At 57.4% G+C, this 15,729-nt stretch overlaps 29 non-coding genes across 29 annotated transcripts; all 29 read right to left on the bottom strand.

Moving 5' to 3' along the window:
- Nucleotides 1–154: 154 nt before the first annotated feature.
- LOC149850047 (5S ribosomal RNA) lies at nt 155–273 on the bottom strand. The gene has a single exon (XR_016427271.1). It is a non-coding gene; the product is annotated as a 5S ribosomal RNA (ribosomal RNA).
- A 423-nt stretch (nt 274–696) lies between these two features.
- LOC149850046 (5S ribosomal RNA) lies at nt 697–815 on the bottom strand. Its single transcript, XR_016426577.1, has one exon. It is a non-coding gene; the product is annotated as a 5S ribosomal RNA (ribosomal RNA).
- Nucleotides 816–1,237: 422 nt separating this feature from the next.
- Nucleotides 1,238–1,356, bottom strand: LOC149850045 (5S ribosomal RNA). Its single transcript, XR_016426134.1, has one exon. It is a non-coding gene; the product is annotated as a 5S ribosomal RNA (ribosomal RNA).
- A 410-nt stretch (nt 1,357–1,766) lies between these two features.
- LOC149850044 (5S ribosomal RNA) lies at nt 1,767–1,885 on the bottom strand. The gene has a single exon (XR_016434901.1). It is a non-coding gene; the product is annotated as a 5S ribosomal RNA (ribosomal RNA).
- Nucleotides 1,886–2,308: 423 nt separating this feature from the next.
- Nucleotides 2,309–2,427, bottom strand: LOC149850043 (5S ribosomal RNA). Its single transcript, XR_016437082.1, has one exon. It is a non-coding gene; the product is annotated as a 5S ribosomal RNA (ribosomal RNA).
- Nucleotides 2,428–2,837: 410 nt separating this feature from the next.
- Nucleotides 2,838–2,956, bottom strand: LOC149850042 (5S ribosomal RNA). The gene has a single exon (XR_016434899.1). It is a non-coding gene; the product is annotated as a 5S ribosomal RNA (ribosomal RNA).
- Nucleotides 2,957–3,378: 422 nt separating this feature from the next.
- Nucleotides 3,379–3,497, bottom strand: LOC149850041 (5S ribosomal RNA). The gene has a single exon (XR_016434898.1). It is a non-coding gene; the product is annotated as a 5S ribosomal RNA (ribosomal RNA).
- Nucleotides 3,498–3,920: 423 nt separating this feature from the next.
- On the bottom strand, nt 3,921–4,039 carry LOC149850040 (5S ribosomal RNA). Its single transcript, XR_016426353.1, has one exon. It is a non-coding gene; the product is annotated as a 5S ribosomal RNA (ribosomal RNA).
- Nucleotides 4,040–4,462: 423 nt separating this feature from the next.
- Nucleotides 4,463–4,581, bottom strand: LOC149850039 (5S ribosomal RNA). Its single transcript, XR_016426566.1, has one exon. It is a non-coding gene; the product is annotated as a 5S ribosomal RNA (ribosomal RNA).
- Nucleotides 4,582–5,004: 423 nt separating this feature from the next.
- LOC149850038 (5S ribosomal RNA) lies at nt 5,005–5,123 on the bottom strand. Its single transcript, XR_016426543.1, has one exon. It is a non-coding gene; the product is annotated as a 5S ribosomal RNA (ribosomal RNA).
- Nucleotides 5,124–5,545: 422 nt separating this feature from the next.
- LOC149850037 (5S ribosomal RNA) lies at nt 5,546–5,664 on the bottom strand. The gene has a single exon (XR_016426133.1). It is a non-coding gene; the product is annotated as a 5S ribosomal RNA (ribosomal RNA).
- A 410-nt stretch (nt 5,665–6,074) lies between these two features.
- On the bottom strand, nt 6,075–6,193 carry LOC149850036 (5S ribosomal RNA). The gene has a single exon (XR_016436119.1). It is a non-coding gene; the product is annotated as a 5S ribosomal RNA (ribosomal RNA).
- Nucleotides 6,194–6,616: 423 nt separating this feature from the next.
- On the bottom strand, nt 6,617–6,735 carry LOC149850035 (5S ribosomal RNA). Its single transcript, XR_016437077.1, has one exon. It is a non-coding gene; the product is annotated as a 5S ribosomal RNA (ribosomal RNA).
- Nucleotides 6,736–7,145: 410 nt separating this feature from the next.
- On the bottom strand, nt 7,146–7,264 carry LOC149850034 (5S ribosomal RNA). The gene has a single exon (XR_016434894.1). It is a non-coding gene; the product is annotated as a 5S ribosomal RNA (ribosomal RNA).
- Nucleotides 7,265–7,686: 422 nt separating this feature from the next.
- Nucleotides 7,687–7,805, bottom strand: LOC149850033 (5S ribosomal RNA). Its single transcript, XR_016434893.1, has one exon. It is a non-coding gene; the product is annotated as a 5S ribosomal RNA (ribosomal RNA).
- A 423-nt stretch (nt 7,806–8,228) lies between these two features.
- Nucleotides 8,229–8,347, bottom strand: LOC149850032 (5S ribosomal RNA). Its single transcript, XR_016434892.1, has one exon. It is a non-coding gene; the product is annotated as a 5S ribosomal RNA (ribosomal RNA).
- Nucleotides 8,348–8,770: 423 nt separating this feature from the next.
- On the bottom strand, nt 8,771–8,889 carry LOC149850031 (5S ribosomal RNA). Its single transcript, XR_016426518.1, has one exon. It is a non-coding gene; the product is annotated as a 5S ribosomal RNA (ribosomal RNA).
- A 423-nt stretch (nt 8,890–9,312) lies between these two features.
- Nucleotides 9,313–9,431, bottom strand: LOC149850030 (5S ribosomal RNA). The gene has a single exon (XR_016434887.1). It is a non-coding gene; the product is annotated as a 5S ribosomal RNA (ribosomal RNA).
- Nucleotides 9,432–9,854: 423 nt separating this feature from the next.
- On the bottom strand, nt 9,855–9,973 carry LOC149850029 (5S ribosomal RNA). Its single transcript, XR_016437076.1, has one exon. It is a non-coding gene; the product is annotated as a 5S ribosomal RNA (ribosomal RNA).
- A 410-nt stretch (nt 9,974–10,383) lies between these two features.
- On the bottom strand, nt 10,384–10,502 carry LOC149850028 (5S ribosomal RNA). The gene has a single exon (XR_016426020.1). It is a non-coding gene; the product is annotated as a 5S ribosomal RNA (ribosomal RNA).
- Nucleotides 10,503–10,912: 410 nt separating this feature from the next.
- Nucleotides 10,913–11,031, bottom strand: LOC149850027 (5S ribosomal RNA). Its single transcript, XR_016434886.1, has one exon. It is a non-coding gene; the product is annotated as a 5S ribosomal RNA (ribosomal RNA).
- Nucleotides 11,032–11,454: 423 nt separating this feature from the next.
- LOC149850026 (5S ribosomal RNA) lies at nt 11,455–11,573 on the bottom strand. Its single transcript, XR_016427269.1, has one exon. It is a non-coding gene; the product is annotated as a 5S ribosomal RNA (ribosomal RNA).
- Nucleotides 11,574–11,983: 410 nt separating this feature from the next.
- On the bottom strand, nt 11,984–12,102 carry LOC149850025 (5S ribosomal RNA). The gene has a single exon (XR_016434885.1). It is a non-coding gene; the product is annotated as a 5S ribosomal RNA (ribosomal RNA).
- A 422-nt stretch (nt 12,103–12,524) lies between these two features.
- On the bottom strand, nt 12,525–12,643 carry LOC149850024 (5S ribosomal RNA). The gene has a single exon (XR_016434884.1). It is a non-coding gene; the product is annotated as a 5S ribosomal RNA (ribosomal RNA).
- A 423-nt stretch (nt 12,644–13,066) lies between these two features.
- On the bottom strand, nt 13,067–13,185 carry LOC149850023 (5S ribosomal RNA). The gene has a single exon (XR_016434883.1). It is a non-coding gene; the product is annotated as a 5S ribosomal RNA (ribosomal RNA).
- A 423-nt stretch (nt 13,186–13,608) lies between these two features.
- On the bottom strand, nt 13,609–13,727 carry LOC149850022 (5S ribosomal RNA). The gene has a single exon (XR_016426496.1). It is a non-coding gene; the product is annotated as a 5S ribosomal RNA (ribosomal RNA).
- Nucleotides 13,728–14,149: 422 nt separating this feature from the next.
- On the bottom strand, nt 14,150–14,268 carry LOC149850021 (5S ribosomal RNA). Its single transcript, XR_016426129.1, has one exon. It is a non-coding gene; the product is annotated as a 5S ribosomal RNA (ribosomal RNA).
- Nucleotides 14,269–14,678: 410 nt separating this feature from the next.
- On the bottom strand, nt 14,679–14,797 carry LOC149850020 (5S ribosomal RNA). The gene has a single exon (XR_016434882.1). It is a non-coding gene; the product is annotated as a 5S ribosomal RNA (ribosomal RNA).
- Nucleotides 14,798–15,220: 423 nt separating this feature from the next.
- On the bottom strand, nt 15,221–15,339 carry LOC149850019 (5S ribosomal RNA). The gene has a single exon (XR_016434096.1). It is a non-coding gene; the product is annotated as a 5S ribosomal RNA (ribosomal RNA).
- Between the last annotated feature and the right edge of the window lie 390 nt (nt 15,340–15,729).

Below are 15,729 nucleotides of genomic sequence, written 5' to 3'. Positions count from 1 at the left end.
GCCGCGGCTCGTGTCGGGTGCCGGCGCTGCGGCGCGCAAGAAGAGGGTGAAAGGGAAGCAGAAGACCTCGATGGATCAGATACGGTGTGTTGCGGGAAGTGAAAAGAAGGTCGGAGGTTGGTGCCGACGACAAAAAAGCGCCGAAGGCAAAAAGAGAGTGCAACACAAGGACTTCCCAGGAGGTCACCCATCCCAGTACTACTCTCGCCCAAGCACGCTTAACTTCAGAGTTCTGATGGGATCCGGTGCTTTAGTGCTGGTATGATCGCACCCGTTACATGTTGCGCGAAAAAATGCTCTTATGCCTCACGCGGGAGCCGTGGGGGCCGCAACGTACGAACCGACTAGCCGTCATAAAAACGGCCCCGAAAAACGCCCGAAATGAGCTTAAACGGCATCCGAAACGGTCCCGAACCGACTTCGTCTGTTCGCCACGTCGTAGCCAGCGGAACGAGCTTTCCGTGGCCACGAAAATCGCCGAATTCCGACATCGGTGTGCCAAGTTACAGTCCAGAGAGCCGGAACTGCTGCTTTTGTCGCACGCCGCGGCTCGTGTCGGGTGCGGGCGCTGCGGCGCGCAAGGCGAGGGTGAAAGGGAAGCAGAAGACCTTGATGGATCAGATACGGTGTGTTGCGGTAAGTGAAAAGAAGGTCGGAGGTTGGTGCCGACGACAAAAAAGCGCCGAAGGTAAATAGAGAGTGCAACACGAGGACTTCCCAGGAGGTCACCCATTCCAGTACTACTCTCGCCCAAGCACGCTTAACTTCGGAGTTCTGATGGGATCCGGTGCTTTAGTGCTGGTATGATCGCACCCGTTACATGTTGCGCGAAAAAATGCTCTTATGCCTCACGCGGAAGCCGTGGGGGCCGCAACGCACAAACCGACTAGCCGTCATAGAAACGCCCCGAAAAACGCCCGAAACGAGCTTAAACGGCATCTGAAACGGTCCCGAACCGACTTCGTCTGTTCGTCACGTCGTAGCCAGCGGAACGTGCTTTCCGTGGCCAGGAAAATCGCCGAATTTCGACATCGGCGTGCCAAGTTACGGTCCGGCGAGCCGGAACTGCTGCGTTTGTCGCACGCCGCGGCTCGTGTCGGGTGCCGGCGCTGCGGCGCGCAAGGCGAGGGTGAAAGGGAAGCAGAAGACCTCGATGGATCAGATACGGTGTGTTGCGGGAAGTGAAAAGAAGGTCGGAGGTTGGTGCCGACGACAAAAAAGCGCCGAAGGCAAAAAGAGAGTGCAACAAAAGGACTTCTCAGGAGGTCACCCATCCCAGTACTACTCTTGCTCAAGCACGCTTAACTTCAGAGTTCTGATGGGATCCGGTGCTTTAGTGCTGGTATGATCGCACCCGTTACATGTTGCGCGAAAAAATGCTCTTATGCCTCACGCGGGCGCCGTGGGGGCCGCAACGCACAAACCGACTAGCCGTCATAGAAACGCCCGAAATGAGCTTAAACGGCATCTGAAACGGTCCCGAACCGACTTCGTCTGTTCGTCACGTCGTAGCCAGCGGAACGAGCTTTCCGTGGCCAGGAAAATCGCCGAATTTCGACATCGGCGTGCCAAGTTACGGTCCGGCGAGCCGGAACTGCTGCGTTTGTCGCACGCCGCGGCTCGTGTCGGGTGCCGGCGCTGCGGCGTGCAAGGCGAGGGTGAAAGGGAAGCAGAAGACCTCGATGGATCAGATACGGTGTGTTGCGGGAAGTGAAAAGAAGGTCGGAGGTTGGTGCCGACGACAAAAAAGCGCCGAAGGCAAAAAGAGAGTGCAACACGAGGACTTCCCAGGAGGTCACCCATCCCAGTACTACTCTCGCCCAAGCACGCTTAACTTCAGAGTTCTGATGGGATCCGGTGCTTTAGTGCTAGTGTGATCGCACCCGTTACATGTTGCGCGAAAAAATGCTCTTATGCCTCACGCGGGAGCCGTGGGGGCCGCAACGCACGAACCGACTAGCCGTCATAAAAACGGCCCCGAAAAACGCCCGAAATGAGCTTAAACGGCATCCGAAACGGTCCCGAACCGACGTCGTCTGTTCGTCACGTCGTAGCCAGCGGAACGTGCTTTCCGTGGGCAGGAAAATCGCCGAATTTCGACATCGGCGTGCCAAGTTACGGTCCGGCGAGCCGGAACTGCTGCGTTTGTCGCACGCCGCGGCTCGTGTCGGGTGCCGGCGCTGCGGCGCGCAAGGCGAGGGTGAAAGGGAAGCAGAAGACCTCGATGGATCAGATACGGTGTGTTGCGGGAAGTGAAAAGAAGGTCGGAGGTTGGTGCCGACGACAAAAAAGCGCCGAAGGCAAAAAGAGAGTGCAACACAAGGACTTCCCAGGAGGTCACCCATCCCAGTACTACTCTCGCTCAAGCACGCTTAACTTCAGAGTTCTGATGGGATCCGGTGCTTTAGTGCTGGTATGATCGCACCCGTTACATGTTGCGCGAAAAAATGCTCTTATGCCTCACGCGGGAGCCGTGGGGGCCGCAACGCACAAACCGACTAGTCATCATAGAAACGCCCGAAATGATCTTAAACGGCATCTAAAACGGTCCCGAACCGACTTCGTCTGTTCGTCACGTCGTAGCCAGCGGAACGAGCTTTCCGTGGCCAGGAAAATCGCCGAATTTCGACATCGGCGTGCCAAGTTACGGTCTGGCGAGCCGGAACTGCTGCGTTTGTCGCACGCCGCGGCTCGTGTCGGGTGCCGGCGCTGCGGCGCGCAAGGCGAGGGTGAAAGGGAAGCAGAAGACCTCGATGGATCAGATACGGTGTGTTGCGGGAAGTGAAAAGAAGGTCGGAGGTTGGTGCCGACGACAAAAAAGCGCCGAAGGCAAAAAGAGAGTGCAACACGAGGACTTCCCAGGAGGTCACCCATCCCAGTACTACTCTCGCCCAAGCACGCTTAACTTCAGAGTTCTGATGGGATCCGGTGCTTTAGTGCTAGTGTGATCGCACCCGTTACATGTTGCGCCAAAAAATGCTCTTATGCCTCACGCGGGAGCCGTGGGGGCCGCAACGCACGAACCGACTAGCCGTCATAAAAACAGCCCCGAAAAACGCCCGAAATGAGCTTAAACGGCATCCGAAACGGTCCTGAACCGACTTCGTCTGTTCGCCACGTCGTAGCCAGCGGAACGAGCTTTCCGTGGCCACGAAAATCGCCGAATTCCGACATCGGTGTGCCAAGTTACAGTCCGGAGAGCCGGAACTGCTGCTTTTGTCGCACGCCGCGGCTCGTGTCGGGTGCGGGCGCTGCGGCGCGCAAGGCGAGGGTGAAAGGGAAGCAGAAGACCTCGATGGATCAGATACGGTGTGTTGCGGTAAGTGAAAAGAAGGTCGGAGGTTGGTGCCGACGACAAAAAGCGCCGAAGGCAAAAAGAGAGTGCAACACGAGGACTTCCCAGGAGGTCACCCATCCCAGTACTACTCTCGCCCAAGCACGCTTAACTTCAGAGTTCTGATGGGATCCGGTGCTTTAGTGCTAGTGTGATCGCACCCGTTACATGTTGCGCGAAAAAATGCTCTTATGCCTCACGCGGGAGCCGTGGGGGCCGCAACGCACGAACCGACTAGCCGTCATAAAAACGGCCCCGAAAAACGCCCGAAATGAGCTTAAACGGCATCCGAAACGGTCCCGAACCGACTTCGTCTGTTCGTCACGTCGTAGCGAGCGGAACGTGCTTTCCGTGGGCAGGAAAATCGCCGAATTTCGACATCGGCGTGCCAAGTTACGGTCCGGCGAGCCGGAACTGCTGCGTTTGTCGCACGCCGCGGCTCGTGTCGGGTGTCGGCGCTGCGGCGCGCAAGGCGAGGGTGAAAGGGAAGCAGAAGACCTCGATGGATCAGATACGGTGTGTTGCGGGAAGTGAAAAGAAGGTCGGAGGTTGGTGCCGACGACAAAAAAGCGCCGAAGGCAAAAAGAGAGTGCAACACGAGGACTTCCCAGGAGGTCACCCATCCCAGTAGTACTCTCGCCCAAGCACGCTTAACTTCAGAGTTCTGATGGGATCCGGTGCTTTAGTGCTAGTGTGATCGCACCCGTTACATGTTGCGCGAAAAAATGCTCTTATGCCTCACGCGGGAGCCGTGGGGGCCGCAACGTACGAACCGACTAGCCGTCATAAAAACGGCCCCGAAAAACGCCCGAAATGAGCTTAAACGGCATCCGAAACGGTCCCGAACCGACTTCGTCTGTTCGCCACGTCGTAGCCAGCGGAACGAGCTTTCCGTGGCCACGAAAATCGCCGAATTCCGACATCGGTGTGCCAAGTTACAGTCCAGAGAGCCGGAACTGCTGCTTTTGTCGCACGCCGCGGCTCGTGTCGGGTGCGGGCGCTGCGGCGCGCAAGGCGAGGGTGAAAGGGAAGCAGAAGACCTTGATGGATCAGATACGGTGTGTTGCGGTAAGTGAAAAGAAGGTCGGAGGTTGGTGCCGACGACAAAAAAGCGCCGAAGGTAAATAGAGAGTGCAACACGAGGACTTCCCAGGAGGTCACCCATTCCAGTACTACTCTCGCCCAAGCACGCTTAACTTCGGAGTTCTGATGGGATCCGGTGCTTTAGTGCTGGTATGATCGCACCCGTTACATGTTGCGCGAAAAAATGCTCTTATGCCTCACGCGGGAGCCGTGGGGGCCGCAACGCACGAACCGACTAGCCGTCATAGAAACGGCCCCGAAAAACGCCCGAAACGAGCTTAAACGGCATCCGAAACGGTCCCGAACCGACTTCGTCTGTTCGCCACGTCGTAGCCAGCGGAACGAGCTTTCCGTGGCCACGAAAATCGCCGAATTCCGACATCGGTGTGCCAAGTTACAGTCCAGAGAGCCGGAACTGCTGCTTTTGTCGCACGCCGCGGCTCGTGTCGGGTGCGGGCGCTGCGGCGCGCAAGGCGAGGGTGAAAGGGAAGCAGAAGACCTTGATGGATCAGATACGGTGTGTTGCGGTAAGTGAAAAGAAGGTCGGAGGTTGGTGCCGACGACAAAAAAGCGCCGAAGGTAAATAGAGAGTGCAACACGAGGACTTCCCAGGAGGTCACCCATTCCAGTACTACTCTCGCCCAAGCACGCTTAACTTCGGAGTTCTGATGGGATCCGGTGCTTTAGTGCTGGTATGATCGCACCCGTTACATGTTGCGCGAAAAAATGCTCTTATGCCTCACGCGGAAGCCGTGGGGGCCGCAACGCACAAACCGACTAGCCGTCATAGAAACGCCCCGAAAAACGCCCGAAACGAGCTTAAACGGCATCTGAAACGGTCCCGAACCGACTTCGTCTGTTCGTCACGTCGTAGCCAGCGGAACGTGCTTTCCGTGGCCAGGAAAATCGCCGAATTTCGACATCGGCGTGCCAAGTTACGGTCCGGCGAGCCGGAACTGCTGCGTTTGTCGCACGCCGCGGCTCGTGTCGGGTGCCGGCGCTGCGGCGCGCAAGGCGAGGGTGAAAGGGAAGCAGAAGACCTCGATGGATCAGATACGGTGTGTTGCGGGAAGTGAAAAGAAGGTCGGAGGTTGGTGCCGACGACAAAAAAGCGCCGAAGGCAAAAAGAGAGTGCAACAAAAGGACTTCTCAGGAGGTCACCCATCCCAGTACTACTCTTGCTCAAGCACGCTTAACTTCAGAGTTCTGATGGGATCCGGTGCTTTAGTGCTGGTATGATCGCACCCGTTACATGTTGCGCGAAAAAATGCTCTTATGCCTCACGCGGGCGCCGTGGGGGCCGCAACGCACAAACCGACTAGCCGTCATAGAAACGCCCGAAATGAGCTTAAACGGCATCTGAAACGGTCCCGAACCGACTTCGTCTGTTCGTCACGTCGTAGCCAGCGGAACGAGCTTTCCGTGGCCAGGAAAATCGCCGAATTTCGACATCGGTGTGCCAAGTTACGGTCCGGCGAGCCGGAACTGCTGCGTTTGTCGCACGCCGCGGCTCGTGTCGGGTGCCGGCGCTGCGGCGTGCAAGGCGAGGGTGAAAGGGAAGCAGAAGACCTCGATGGATCAGATACGGTGTGTTGCGGGAAGTGAAAAGAAGGTCGGAGGTTGGTGCCGACGACAAAAAAGCGCCGAAGGCAAAAAGAGAGTGCAACACGAGGACTTCCCAGGAGGTCACCCATCACAGTACTACTCTCGCCCAAGCACGCTTAACTTCAGAGTTCTGATGGGATCCGGTGCTTTAGTGCTAGTGTGATCGCACCCGTTACATGTTGCGCGAAAAAATGCTCTTATGCCTCACGCGGGAGCCGTGGGGGCCGCAACGCACGAACCGACTAGCCGTCATAAAAACGGCCCCGAAAAACGCCCGAAATGAGCTTAAACGGCATCCGAAACGGTCCCGAACCGACGTCGTCTGTTCGTCACGTCGTAGCCAGCGGAACGTGCTTTCCGTGGGCAGGAAAATCGCCGAATTTCGACATCGGCGTGCCAAGTTACGGTCCGGCGAGCCGGAACTGCTGCGTTTGTCGCACGCCGCGGCTCGTGTCGGGTGCCGGCGCTGCGGCGCGCAAGGCGAGGGTGAAAGGGAAGCAGAAGACCTCGATGGATCAGATACGGTGTGTTGCGGGAAGTGAAAAGAAGGTCGGAGGTTGGTGCCGACGACAAAAAAGCGCCGAAGGCAAAAAGAGAGTGCAACACAAGGACTTCCCAGGAGGTCACCCATCCCAGTACTACTCTCGCTCAAGCACGCTTAACTTCAGAGTTCTGATGGGATCCGGTGCTTTAGTGCTGGTATGATCGCACCCGTTACATGTTGCGCGAAAAAATGCTCTTATGCCTCACGCGGGAGCCGTGGGGGCCGCAACGCACAAACCGACTAGTCATCATAGAAACGCCCGAAATGATCTTAAACGGCATCTAAAACGGTCCCGAACCGACTTCGTCTGTTCGTCACGTCGTAGCCAGCGGAACGAGCTTTCCGTGGCCAGGAAAATCGCCGAATTTCGACATCGGCGTGCCAAGTTACGGTCTGGCGAGCCGGAACTGCTGCGTTTGTCGCACGCCGCGGCTCGTGTCGGGTGCCGGCGCTGCGGCGCGCAAGGCGAGGGTGAAAGGGAAGCAGAAGACCTCGATGGATCAGATACGGTGTGTTGCGGGAAGTGAAAAGAAGGTCGGAGGTTGGTGCCGACGACAAAAAAGCGCCGAAGGCAAAAAGAGAGTGCAACACGAGGACTTCCCAGGAGGTCACCCATCCCAGTACTACTCTCGCCCAAGCACGCTTAACTTCAGAGTTCTGATGGGATCCGGTGCTTTAGTGCTAGTGTGATCGCACCCGTTACATGTTGCGCCAAAAAATGCTCTTATGCCTCACGCGGGAGCCGTGGGGGCCGCAACGCACGAACCGACTAGCCGTCATAAAAACAGCCCCGAAAAACGCCCGAAATGAGCTTAAACGGCATCCGAAACGGTCCTGAACCGACTTCGTCTGTTCGCCACGTCGTAGCCAGCGGAACGAGCTTTCCGTGGCCACGAAAATCGCCGAATTCCGACATCGGTGTGCCAAGTTACAGTCCGGAGAGCCGGAACTGCTGCTTTTGTCGCACGCCGCGGCTCGTGTCGGGTGCGGGCGCTGCGGCGCGCAAGGCGAGGGTGAAAGGGAAGCAGAAGACCTCGATGGATCAGATACGGTGTGTTGCGGTAAGTGAAAAGAAGGTCGGAGGTTGGTGCCGACGACAAAAAGCGCCGAAGGCAAAAAGAGAGTGCAACACGAGGACTTCCCAGGAGGTCACCCATCCCAGTACTACTCTCGCCCAAGCACGCTTAACTTCAGAGTTCTGATGGGATCCGGTGCTTTAGTGCTAGTGTGATCGCACCCGTTACATGTTGCGCGAAAAAATGCTCTTATGCCTCACGCGGGAGCCGTGGGGGCCGCAACGCACGAACCGACTAGCCGTCATAAAAACGGCCCCGAAAAACGCCCGAAATGAGCTTAAACGGCATCCGAAACGGTCCCGAACCGACTTCGTCTGTTCGTCACGTCGTAGCGAGCGGAACGTGCTTTCCGTGGGCAGGAAAATCGCCGAATTTCGACATCGGCGTGCCAAGTTACGGTCCGGCGAGCCGGAACTGCTGCGTTTGTCGCACGCCGCGGCTCGTGTCGGGTGTCGGCGCTGCGGCGCGCAAGGCGAGGGTGAAAGGGAAGCAGAAGACCTCGATGGATCAGATACGGTGTGTTGCGGGAAGTGAAAAGAAGGTCGGAGGTTGGTGCCGACGACAAAAAAGCGCCGAAGGCAAAAAGAGAGTGCAACACGAGGACTTCCCAGGAGGTCACCCATCCCAGTACTACTCTCGCCCAAGCACGCTTAACTTCAGAGTTCTGATGGGATCCGGTGCTTTAGTGCTAGTGTGATCGCACCCGTTACATGTTGCGCGAAAAAATGCTCTTATGCCTCACGCGGGAGCCGTGGGGGCCGCAACGTACGAACCGACTAACCGTCATAAAAACGGCCCCGAAAAACGCCCGAAATGAGCTTAAACGGCATCCGAAACGGTCCCGAACCGACTTCGTCTGTTCGCCACGTCGTAGCCAGCGGAACGAGCTTTCCGTGGCCACGAAAATCGCCGAATTCCGACATCGGTGTGCCAAGTTACAGTCCAGAGAGCCGGAACTGCTGCTTTTGTCGCACGCCGCGGCTCGTGTCGGGTGCGGGCGCTGCGGCGCGCAAGGCGAGGGTGAAAGGGAAGCAGAAGACCTTGATGGATCAGATACGGTGTGTTGCGGTAAGTGAAAAGAAGGTCGGAGGTTGGTGCCGACGACAAAAAAGCGCCGAAGGTAAATAGAGAGTGCAACACGAGGACTTCCCAGGAGGTCACCCATTCCAGTACTACTCTCGCCCAAGCACGCTTAACTTCGGAGTTCTGATGGGATCCGGTGCTTTAGTGCTGGTATGATCGCACCCGTTACATGTTGCGCGAAAAAATGCTCTTATGCCTCACGCGGGAGCCGTGGGGGCCGCAACGCACGAACCGACTAGCCGTCATAGAAACGGCCCCGAAAAACGCCCGAAACGAGCTTAAACGGCATCCGAAACGGTCCCGAACCGACTTCGTCTGTTCGCCACGTCGTAGCCAGCGGAACGAGCTTTCCGTGGCCACGAAAATCGCCGAATTCCGACATCGGCGTGCCAAGTTACGGTCCGGCGACCCGGAACTGCTGCGTTTGTCGCACGCCGCGGCTCGTGTCGGGTGCCGGCGCTGCGGCGCGCAAGGCGAGGGTGAAAGGGAAGCAGAAGACCTCGATGGATCAGATACGGTGTGTTGCGGGAAGTGAAAAGAAGGTCGGAGGTTGGTGCCGACGACAAAAAAGCGCCGAAGGCAAAAAGAGAGTGCAACACGAGGACTTCCCAGGAGGTCACCCATCCCAGTACTACTCTCGCCCAAGCACGCTTAACTTCAGAGTTCTGATGGGATCCGGTGCTTTAGTGCTAGTGTGATCGCACCCGTTACATGTTGCGCGAAAAAATGCTCTTATGCCTCACGCGGGAGCCGTGGGGGCCGCAACGCACGAACCGACTAGCCGTCATAAAAACGGCCCCGAAAAACGCCCGAAATGAGCTTAAACGGCATCCGAAACGGTCCCGAACCGACGTCGTCTGTTCGTCACGTCGTAGCCAGCGGAACGTGCTTTCCGTGGGCAGGAAAATCGCCGAATTTCGACATCGGCGTGCCAAGTTACGGTCCGGCGAGCCGGAACTGCTGCGTTTGTCGCACGCCGCGGCTCGTGTCGGGTGCCGGCGCTGCGGCGCGCAAGGCGAGGGTGAAAGGGAAGCAGAAGACCTCGATGGATCAGATACGGTGTGTTGCGGGAAGTGAAAAGAAGGTCGGAGGTTGGTGCCGACGACAAAAAAGCGCCGAAGGCAAAAAGAGAGTGCAACACAAGGACTTCCCAGGAGGTCACCCATCCCAGTACTACTCTCGCTCAAGCACGCTTAACTTCAGAGTTCTGATGGGATCCGGTGCTTTAGTGCTGGTATGATCGCACCCGTTACATGTTGCGCGAAAAAATGCTCTTATGCCTCACGCGGGAGCCGTGGGGGCCGCAACGCACAAACCGACTAGTCATCATAGAAACGCCCGAAATGATCTTAAACGGCATCTAAAACGGTCCCGAACCGACTTCGTCTGTTCGTCACGTCGTAGCCAGCGGAACGAGCTTTCCGTGGCCAGGAAAATCGCCGAATTTCGACATCGGCGTGCCAAGTTACGGTCTGGCGAGCCGGAACTGCTGCGTTTGTCGCACGCCGCGGCTCGTGTCGGGTGCCGGCGCTGCGGCGCGCAAGGCGAGGGTGAAAGGGAAGCAGAAGACCTCGATGGATCAGATACGGTGTGTTGCGGGAAGTGAAAAGAAGGTCGGAGGTTGGTGCCGACGACAAAAAAGCGCCGAAGGCAAAAAGAGAGTGCAACACGAGGACTTCCAAGGAGGTCACCCATCCCAGTACTACTCTCGCCCAAGCACGCTTAACTTCAGAGTTCTGATGGGATCCGGTGCTTTAGTGCTAGTGTGATCGCACCCGTTACATGTTGCGCCAAAAAATGCTCTTATGCCTCACGCGGGCGCCGTGGGGGCCGCAACGCACGAACCGACTAGCCGTCATAGAAACGCCCGAAATGAGCTTAAACGGCATCTGAAACGGTCCCGAACCGACTTCGTCTGTTCGTCACGTCGTAGCCAGCGGAACGAGCTTTCCGTGGCCAGGAAAATCGCCGAATTTCGACATCGGCGTGCCAAGTTACGGTCCGGCGAGCCGGAACTGCTGCGTTTGTCGCACACCGCGGCTCGTGTCGGGTGCCGGCGCTGCGGCGTGCAAGGCGAGGGTGAAAGTGAAGCAGAAGACCTCGATGGATCAGATACGGTGTGTTGCGGGAAGTGAAAAGAAGGTCGGAGGTTGGTGCCGACGACAAAAAAGCGCCGAAGGCAAAAAGAGAGTGCAACACGAGGACTTCCCAGGAGGTCACCCATCCCAGTACTACTCTCGCCCAAGCACGCTTAACTTCAGAGTTCTGATGGGATCCGGTGCTTTAGTGCTAGTGTGATCGCACCCGTTACATGTTGCGCGAAAAAATGCTCTTATGCCTCACGCGGGAGCCGTGGGGGCCGCAACGCACGAACCGACTAGCCGTCATAAAAACGGCCCCGAAAAACGCCCGAAATGAGCTTAAACGGCATCCGAAACGGTCCCGAACCGACTTCGTCTGTTCGTCACGTCGTAGCCAGCGGAACGTGCTTTCCGTGGGCAGGAAAATCGCCGAATTTCGACATCGGCGTGCCAAGTTACGGTCCGGCGAGCCGGAACTGCTGCGTTTGTCGCACGCCGCGGCTCGTGTCGGGTGCCGGCGCTGCGGCGCGCAAGGCGAGGGTGAAAGGGAAGCAGAAGACCTCGATGGATCAGATACGGTGTGTTGCGGGAAGTGAAAAGAAGGTCGGAGGTTGGTGCCGACGACAAAAAAGCGCCGAAGGCAAAAAGAGAGTGCAACACAAGGACTTCCCAGGAGGTCACCCATCCCAGTACTACTCTCGCCCAAGCACGCTTAACTTCAGAGTTCTGATGGGATCCGGTGCTTTAGTGCTGGTATGATCGCACCCGTTACATGTTGCGCGAAAAAATGCTCTTATGCCTCACGCGGGAGCCGTGGGGGCCGCAACGCACAAACCGACTAGTCATCATAGAAACGCCCGAAATGATCTTAAACGGCATCTAAAACGGTCCCGAACCGACTTCGTCTGTTCGTCACGTCGTAGCCAGCGGAACGAGCTTTCCGTGGCCAGGAAAATCGCCGAATTTCGACATCGGCGTGCCAAGTTACGGTCTGGCGAGCCGGAACTGCTGCGTTTGTCGCACGCCGCGGCTCGTGTCGGGTGCCGGCGCTGCGGCGCGCAAGGCGAGGGTGAAAGGGAAGCAGAAGACCTCGATGGATCAGATACGGTGTGTTGCGGGAAGTGAAAAGAAGGTCGGAGGTTGGTGCCGACGACAAAAAAGCGCCGAAGGCAAAAAGAGAGTGCAACACGAGGACTTCCCAGGAGGTCACCCATCCCAGTACTACTCTCGCCCAAGCACGCTTAACTTCAGAGTTCTGATGGGATCCGGTGCTTTAGTGCTAGTGTGATCGCACCCGTTACATGTTGCGCCAAAAAATGCTCTTATGCCTCACGCGGGAGCCGTGGGGGCCGCAACGCACGAACCGACTAGCCGTCATAAAAACAGCCCCGAAAAACGCCCGAAATGAGCTTAAACGGCATCCGAAACGGTCCTGAACCGACTTCGTCTGTTCGCCACGTCGTAGCCAGCGGAACGAGCTTTCCGTGGCCACGAAAATCGCCGAATTCCGACATCGGTGTGCCAAGTTACAGTCCGGAGAGCCGGAACTGCTGCTTTTGTCGCACGCCGCGGCTCGTGTCGGGTGCGGGCGCTGCGGCGCGCAAGGCGAGGGTGAAAGGGAAGCAGAAGACCTCGATGGATCAGATACGGTGTGTTGCGGTAAGTGAAAAGAAGGTCGGAGGTTGGTGCCGACGACAAAAAGCGCCGAAGGCAAAAAGAGAGTGCAACACGAGGACTTCCCAGGAGGTCACCCATCCCAGTACTACTCTCGCCCAAGCACGCTTAACTTCAGAGTTCTGATGGGATCCGGTGCTTTAGTGCTAGTGTGATCGCACCCGTTACATGTTGCGCGAAAAAATGCTCTTATGCCTCACGCGGGAGCCGTGGGGGCCGCAACGCACGAACCGACTAGCCGTCATAAAAACGGCCCCGAAAAACGCCCGAAATGAGCTTAAACGGCATCCGAAACGGTCCCGAACCGACTTCGTCTGTTCGTCACGTCGTAGCGAGCGGAACGTGCTTTCCGTGGGCAGGAAAATCGCCGAATTTCGACATCGGCGTGCCAAGTTACGGTCCGGCGAGCCGGAACTGCTGCGTTTGTCGCACGCCGCGGCTCGTGTCGGGTGTCGGCGCTGCGGCGCGCAAGGCGAGGGTGAAAGGGAAGCAGAAGACCTCGATGGATCAGATACGGTGTGTTGCGGGAAGTGAAAAGAAGGTCGGAGGTTGGTGCCGACGACAAAAAAGCGCCGAAGGCAAAAAGAGAGTGCAACACGAGGACTTCCCAGGAGGTCACCCATCCCAGTACTACTCTCGCCCAAGCACGCTTAACTTCAGAGTTCTGATGGGATCCGGTGCTTTAGTGCTAGTGTGATCGCACCCGTTACATGTTGCGCGAAAAAATGCTCTTATGCCTCACGCGGGAGCCGTGGGGGCCGCAACGTACGAACCGACTAGCCGTCATAAAAACGGCCCCGAAAAACGCCCGAAATGAGCTTAAACGGCATCCGAAACGGTCCCGAACCGACTTCGTCTGTTCGCCACGTCGTAGCCAGCGGAACGAGCTTTCCGTGGCCACGAAAATCGCCGAATTCCGACATCGGTGTGCCAAGTTACAGTCCAGAGAGCCGGAACTGCTGCTTTTGTCGCACGCCGCGGCTCGTGTCGGGTGCGGGCGCTGCGGCGCGCAAGGCGAGGGTGAAAGGGAAGCAGAAGACCTTGATGGATCAGATACGGTGTGTTGCGGTAAGTGAAAAGAAGGTCGGAGGTTGGTGCCGACGACAAAAAAGCGCCGAAGGTAAATAGAGAGTGCAACACGAGGACTTCCCAGGAGGTCACCCATTCCAGTACTACTCTCGCCCAAGCACGCTTAACTTCGGAGTTCTGATGGGATCCGGTGCTTTAGTGCTGGTATGATCGCACCCGTTACATGTTGCGCGAAAAAATGCTCTTATGCCTCACGCGGAAGCCGTGGGGGCCGCAACGCACAAACCGACTAGCCGTCATAGAAACGCCCCGAAAAACGCCCGAAACGAGCTTAAACGGCATCTGAAACGGTCCCGAACCGACTTCGTCTGTTCGTCACGTCGTAGCCAGCGGAACGTGCTTTCCGTGGCCAGGAAAATCGCCGAATTTCGACATCGGCGTGCCAAGTTACGGTCCGGCGAGCCGGAACTGCTGCGTTTGTCGCACGCCGCGGCTCGTGTCGGGTGCCGGCGCTGCGGCGCGCAAGGCGAGGGTGAAAGGGAAGCAGAAGACCTCGATGGATCAGATACGGTGTGTTGCGGGAAGTGAAAAGAAGGTCGGAGGTTGGTGCCGACGACAAAAAAGCGCCGAAGGCAAAAAGAGAGTGCAACAAAAGGACTTCTCAGGAGGTCACCCATCCCAGTACTACTCTTGCTCAAGCACGCTTAACTTCAGAGTTCTGATGGGATCCGGTGCTTTAGTGCTGGTATGATCGCACCCGTTACATGTTGCGCGAAAAAATGCTCTTATGCCTCACGCGGGCGCCGTGGGGGCCGCAACGCACAAACCGACTAGCCGTCATAGAAACGCCCGAAATGAGCTTAAACGGCATCTGAAACGGTCACGAACCGACTTCGTCTGTTCGTCACGTCGTAGCCAGCGGAACGAGCTTTCCGTGGCCAGGAAAATCGCCGAATTTCGACATCGGCGTGCCAAGTTACGGTCCGGCGAGCCGGAACTGCTGCGTTTGTCGCACGCCGCGGCTCGTGTCGGGTGCCGGCGCTGCGGCGTGCAAGGCGAGGGTGAAAGGGAAGCAGAAGACCTCGATGGATCAGATACGGTGTGTTGCGGGAAGTGAAAAGAAGGTCGGAGGTTGGTGCCGACGACAAAAAAGCGCCGAAGGCAAAAAGAGAGTGCAACACGAGGACTTCCCAGGAGGTCACCCATCCCAGTACTACTCTCGCCCAAGCACGCTTAACTTCAGAGTTCTGATGGGATCCGGTGCTTTAGTGCTAGTGTGATCGCACCCGTTACATGTTGCGCGAAAAAATGCTCTTATGCCTCACGCGGGAGCCGTGGGGGCCGCAACGCACGAACCGACTAGCCGTCATAAAAACGGCCCCGAAAAACGCCCGAAATGAGCTTAAACGGCATCCGAAACGGTCCCGAACCGACGTCGTCTGTTCGTCACGTCGTAGCCAGCGGAACGTGCTTTCCGTGGGCAGGAAAATCGCCGAATTTCGACATCGGCGTGCCAAGTTACGGTCCGGCGAGCCGGAACTGCTGCGTTTGTCGCACGCCGCGGCTCGTGTCGGGTGCCGGCGCTGCGGCGCGCAAGGCGAGGGTGAAAGGGAAGCAGAAGACCTCGATGGATCAGATACGGTGTGTTGCGGGAAGTGAAAAGAAGGTCGGAGGTTGGTGCCGACGACAAAAAAGCGCCGAAGGCAAAAAGAGAGTGCAACACAAGGACTTCCCAGGAGGTCACCCATCCCAGTACTACTCTCGCTCAAGCACGCTTAACTTCAGAGTTCTGATGGGATCTGGTGCTTTAGTGCTGGTATGATCGCACCCGTTACATGTTGCGCGAAAAAATGCTCTTATGCCTCACGCGGGAGCCGTGGGGGCCGCAACGCACAAACCGACTAGTCATCATAGAAACGCCCGAAATGATCTTAAACGGCATCTAAAACGGTCCCGAACCGACTTCGTCTGTTCGTCACGTCGTAGCCAGCGGAACGAGCTTTCCGTGGCCAGGAAAATCGCCGAATTTCGACATCGGCGTGCCAAGTTACGGTCTGGCGAGCCGGAACTGCTGCGTTTGTCGCACGCCGCGGCTCGTGTCGGGTGCCGGCGCTGCGGCGCGCAAGGCGAGGGTGAAAGGGAAGCAGAAGACCTCGATGGATCAGATACGGTGTGTTGCGGGAAGTGAAAAGAAGGTCGGAGGTTGGTGCCGACGACAAA

The sequence above is a fragment of the Nuphar pumila genome, chromosome 1 (assembly GCF_984573655.1).
Source record: "Nuphar pumila chromosome 1, dmNupPumi1.hap1.1, whole genome shotgun sequence".
In the NCBI taxonomy this organism is placed as follows: domain Eukaryota; kingdom Viridiplantae; phylum Streptophyta; class Magnoliopsida; order Nymphaeales; family Nymphaeaceae; genus Nuphar; species Nuphar pumila.
The sequence above is the reverse complement of the archived record's forward strand: the minus strand, read 5'-3'. Positions and strand labels throughout refer to the sequence as shown.